The sequence below is a fragment of the Oryx dammah genome, unplaced genomic scaffold, assembly GCF_014754425.2.
Source record: "Oryx dammah isolate SB20612 unplaced genomic scaffold, SCBI_Odam_1.1 HiC_scaffold_23, whole genome shotgun sequence".
Classification (NCBI taxonomy): domain Eukaryota; kingdom Metazoa; phylum Chordata; class Mammalia; order Artiodactyla; family Bovidae; genus Oryx; species Oryx dammah.
Window position 1 is genome coordinate 2,475,818 of NW_024070207.1, and position 5,515 is coordinate 2,481,332.

General features: G+C 40.3%; 1 pseudogene; it reads left to right on the forward strand.

The window, feature by feature from the left end:
* Window positions 1-2,477: 2,477 nt before the first annotated feature.
* Window positions 2,478-4,146, forward strand: LOC120882654 (annotated as a pseudogene).
* The last annotated feature ends 1,369 nt before the right edge of the window (window positions 4,147-5,515 follow it).

Here is a 5,515-nt window from a genome sequence, read left to right on the forward strand (position 1 = left end):
CTCTTAGAGTTTTTCCCTTAGGGTTCTTCTGCTCTCACTATAGGTTCAAACTGATAATTTCTGATTTCTCATGTAAAGAGCTTGGCAGTTGCCACTCCATCCTTACAAACTGAAAAGTCAACTCTTCCTGGATCTATAAAAGAGGAGGAGACACAGAGCAAACTGACACCCCCAAAGTTGGAGAGAAAGGCAGATCCTGGAAGAGCCACTGTTTATCAGAACAGACCCTCAGGGGCAGAAACTGCCTCCAAACTATTCCAGGGTAGGAAATCTTAAATTGATGAATTACCGTAGGCTCAACATGGTCAATTGTAACAGTAAAAAATGCAGACTGATCCTCTCATAGGATAGCCCCCATATTTTGTAAGTTTTACATCTAGTGTGCATGTTCAGTAGCTAAGTTGTGTCCAACTCTGTGACCCCATGGCCTGTAGTCTGCCAAGCTCATCTGTCCATGGAGATTATCCAGGAAAAAATACTGGAGTGGCTTGCCATTTCTTTCTCCATTTATATCCAGACGTGAGGCCAAGTTTTCATAATGATTATTAGAGAAAATCAACTTATGCTTCTGGCAGTGGGAAGAGAAAAAGACCCTTTTTACAATACCCCAGAGGTCCTTCTTCATAAAAAGGCAAGCCTTCTGGGGAAACCAGGTAAGGGGAATATAGCCTACTGGGATATTATCAGAGTATACTGAAGGAAGGAAAATACCCAACTCCAGTCCACTCTAGCCATTCTGTCCAACCTAAGGGAACAGAAAACAAAACAAAACAAAACAGAAATTTGTGAAGTTCACAGTCTAGAGGCGTAAGCTCACTAGAAGACTGAGACCTAATCATAAGACTATAGACTTCTTTCTTTTCTCCTAAAACTTAGAATCCCATTAATAAAGTACTATTAGTAGTTCCTCTTACTTGGTACATCATGTCTGGCTGTCAAGAAAAAAATTACACAAAAAGTAAAACTATATATATATGCTTTGAACAGAGCAAGCATCAGAACTACATGCCAGGGAGGCTGGAATTATCAGAGTGAGAGTTTTAAAATAACTGCCCTGTCCTTAATTTCTCAGTTGTGTCTGACTCTTTGTGACCCCATGGACTAAGCCCACCAGATTCCTCTGTCCATGGGATTTTTCAGGCAATAATACTGGAGTAGATTGCCATTTTCTTCTCCAATAATGGTGTGAAAATGAGATAAATACATGCAGAAAAATTAAACTCGATTCTTATCTAACACCATTCAAAAAAATTAATCTGAAATGGATCTAAGACTTAAACATAGACTCAGTAATAAAAACATTCCTATAATAAAACAGGAAAAGAAGCCTCTCAATATTCATCTTGGCAATGATTTTTTTGTTTTGAGTGATACTGAAACCACAAGCAACAAAAGCAGAAATCAAAGTACTAAACAACTTAAGAATGATTTATTTTTTGGAAAATGGTAGGCTAAAAAGCCACTATTCCATGTTATCAGTATCTTAGTTTTTCTTAATATTCTTTGGTTAAAACTCTAAAATTATGGAAGATTTGCTTACCTGTATAGCATTTTTAAAATGGTGTTTGAGTCTTCAACAGTTATTTACCTTGTTAATTGGAACAGGTCTAGAAGCTACTCAGTTTCAGCATAAAATTGGATCTAGTTACCTACATCAGTAAGCAAGCAATTTTTGAACATTTGCTGTGCTGTACTGTATTAGGTACTGGAAATATCAACTTCAGTAAAAGACTTGGCTTTCCCATGAACCTTTAAACTTGAATGTGGATCCAAGCCTTAGACCAAAAAAAGTAAAATGTGGTATTATAGTTTAGTATTTTTCCTGACATTATTTTATAATTTATGTTATTGTAATACTTTTAGAATATTATTCATAATCAAGAACAATGAAGTATATACATTTTCTTAAACTTTTAAATTTACAGCCAGATTTTTAGATTCTCTTATTTAATTTAAAATGTTAGAGACAGTTTTATTAAGGAATTTTAAAAATTGATTCTCATTGCTGCTATGTGTACATAAAGAAATTAGTTTCAAAATATTGGGATGTTAGAAACTGCATCAGTTCTTGCTTGTGGTTAAGAGTAGAGACAGGCAGATTGAAAACACAGGAGTAAGAGGAAAGTTTTGGAGTTAGTAGGAGTATTCTATATCTTGATCATAGTGATGATTACACTGATATATACAAAGAAAAATGTGAGACAGTGCCAGGCTGCATGAATCTTAAGCTGGAATCGAGGAAAAATAACAACCTCAGATATGCAAATGACATCACTCTAATGGCAGACAGGGAAGAGGAACTAAAGAGTCTGTTAATGATGGTGAAAGAGAAGAAAAAGCTGGCTTAAAACTCAATATTCAAGGTAGGAACTTGTGGCTTAAAAGGGCAGCCCGTGCCAGGCCCTCCCTGCCTCCGTCCCTCTCTGAGACTGTGAGAGTGCCTCTTCTCCATGAGAGAGCATCTCCCTCCTGTTGCCATGTACCGGCGCCTGGTGAAGTGCTGCTGCTGACCCGTGTCGAGCCTGCTGCCCCGGATTCTGTGGCTACTGACTCCACCGCGCTGTTGGGCCGGCCCATCGGGCAGTGTGCTGCAGCCATCGCAGCCCTGCAGCCAGGGCTTGTGCCATCCACTCGGTGACACTACAGCAAGGCGGCCGCCAACTGCGAGGATGACCTCAGCTTCTTCATTATGGTGGAGGGCTTCTTCGACCGTAGTGCCAGCATCGTGGAGGACAAGCTGGTGGAGGACCTCAAGACCCAGGAGACCGAGGAGCAGAAGTGGAACCCAGTGCATGACATCCTGCGCATCACCAAGCCCTGTGATCATATCATGAGCCTGTCCTTCCCCATCCGGCATGACGACAGCTCCTGGGAAGTCACTGAGGGCTACTGGGCCCAGCACAGCCAGCACCTCATGCCCTGCAAGCAAGGTATCCATTATAGCACTGATGTGAGTGTAGATGAAGTTAAAGCTCTGGCTTATCTGATAACATATAAGTGTTCAGTGGTTGATATGCCATTTAGGGTTGCCAAAGCTGATGTTTAGGTCAATCCCAAGAACTATACTGATAATGAATTGGAAAAGATCACAAGGAGGTTCACCATGGAGCTGGCAAAGAAGGGCTTTATTGGTCCTGGCATTGATGTGCCTGCCCCAGACATGAGCACAGGCCAGCTGGAGATGTCCTGGATCGCTGACACACATGGTAGCACTATAGGGCACTCTGGTGTTAATGCCCATGCCTGTGTTACCAGTAAGCCCATTAGTCAGCATGGAATCCACAGATGGATCTCCGCTACTGGTCAGGGAGTTTTCCATGGAATTGAAAACTTCATCAATGAATCTTCTTACATGAGTATTTAAGGAATGACACCAGGATTTGTAGATAAAATATTTGTCGTTCAGGGATTTGGTAATGTGGGCCTGTACTCTATGAGATATTTACATCGTTTTGGTGCTAAATGTTTTGCTGTTGGTGAGTCTGATGGCAGCGTATGGAATCCAGATGGTATTGACCCAAAGGAACCAGAAGACTTCAAATTGCAACATGAGACAATCTTGGGCTTCCCCAAAGCAAAGATCTATGAAAGGAGAATCTTGGAGTATGACTGTGACATCCCTGCTGCCAGCGAGACGCAGCTGTCCAAGTCCAATGCACCAAGAGTCAAAGCCAAGATCATTGCTGAAGGTGCCAATGGACAAACAACTCCAGAAGCTGACAAAATTTTCCTAGAGAGAAACATCATGGTTATTCTAGATCTCTACTTGAATGCTGGAGTAGTGACAGTATCTTACTTTGAGTAGCTAAAGAATCTAAATCATGTCAGCTATGGCCATTTGAACTTCAAATATGAAAGGGATTCTAACTACCACTTGCTCATGTCTCTTCAAGAGAGTTTGGAAAGGAAATTTGGAAAATATGGTGGAACTATTCCCATTGTACCTACAGCAGAGTTCCAAGACTGGATATCTGACAAAGACATTGTGCACTCTGGCTTAGCTACACCATGGAGCACTCTGCCAGGCAAATTATGGACAAGGCCATGAAGTGTAACCTGGGATTGGACCTGAGAACAGCTGCCTATGTTAAAACCATCAAGAAAGTCTTCAAGGTGTACAATGAAGCTGGTGTGGCCTTCACATAGACCAGACTGTGGCAGACTTCTTCACTACCCTCTTCACCTCTTCCTCTGCAGACCTATCACAAGTTTACATGTAACCACAGAAATCTCTTTCTCATGACTTAATAGATAATAGACACCATTCTCAACAAGTCAATCCAAATCAGCCCCTTAAGGAAAAAAAATAATAATAATAAGGTTAGGGGATCATATATAAGCTAATAAGTGATAGTAGAAATTAGCCATGCCAGAAAGTCAATTGGGTATTTTGCCTTTAAATAAAATATTTTTTTTTTCCATCTGCTTATGCTGCCTTTCTCCATGGCTGCATCCCAGCACATTCAGCTATGGTCCTAGAAAGGCACGTGTTATCCAAGACCAGTCAATCACTTGCCCCTTCAGCTCTGAACAAGTCTATCAGGTGCTTTGACACATTTAAGAAACAAGCATATGGCATTTTCAGGAGCTAGCATGGTCCTTAAGTGATTTATTGCTATTTTACATCAACAAAATAACTCAATTTTACAGGTTACAAGCAACAACGACAACAAAAACTTTATGCATTTCATTATTCTAGAATAAAATAAGTACATGCTGCTGTAAGAAAATTGCCTTTAATCACTTAACAAGCCTAACCTTGACTCAAGCAGTGAATGCCTATAAACATAATAAGTGAAAAAGCTAATATTTTTATAAGATAAAACATATCAATTACAGCTTGTCAGTTGCATACTGTCACCTCACATGCTATCAAAATAATGCTCAAAATTATCCAAGCTAGGCTTCAGCAGTAAATGAACTGTGAACTTCTAGATGTTCAACCTGGCTTTAGAAAAGGCAGAGGAACCAGAGATCAAACTTTCAACATCTGTTGGATCATCAGAAAAGTCAGAGAGTTCCAGAAAAACATCTACCTCTGCTTTATTGACTACGCCAAAGCCTTTGACTGTGTGGATCACAACAAACTGTGGAAAATTCTTAAAGAGATGAGAATACCAGAACACCTGACCTGCCTAATGAGAAATCTGTATGCAGATCAAGAAGTAACAGTTAGAACTGGACATCGAACAACACCCTGGTTCCAAATGGGGAAAGGAGTATGTCAAGGCTGTATATTTTCACCCTGCTTATTTAACTTGTATACAGAGTAAATCATGAGAAATGCTGGGCTGGAAGAAGCACAAGCTGGAATCAAGATTCCTGGGAGAAATATCAATAACCTCAGGTATGCAGATGATACCACCCTTATGGCAGAAAGCAAAAAAGAACCAAAGAGCCTCTTGATGAAAGTGAAAGAGGAGAGTGAAAAAGTTTGCTTAAAGCTCAACATTAAGAAAACTAAGATCGTGGCATCTGGTCCCATCACTTCACGGGAAATAGATGCGGAAACAAT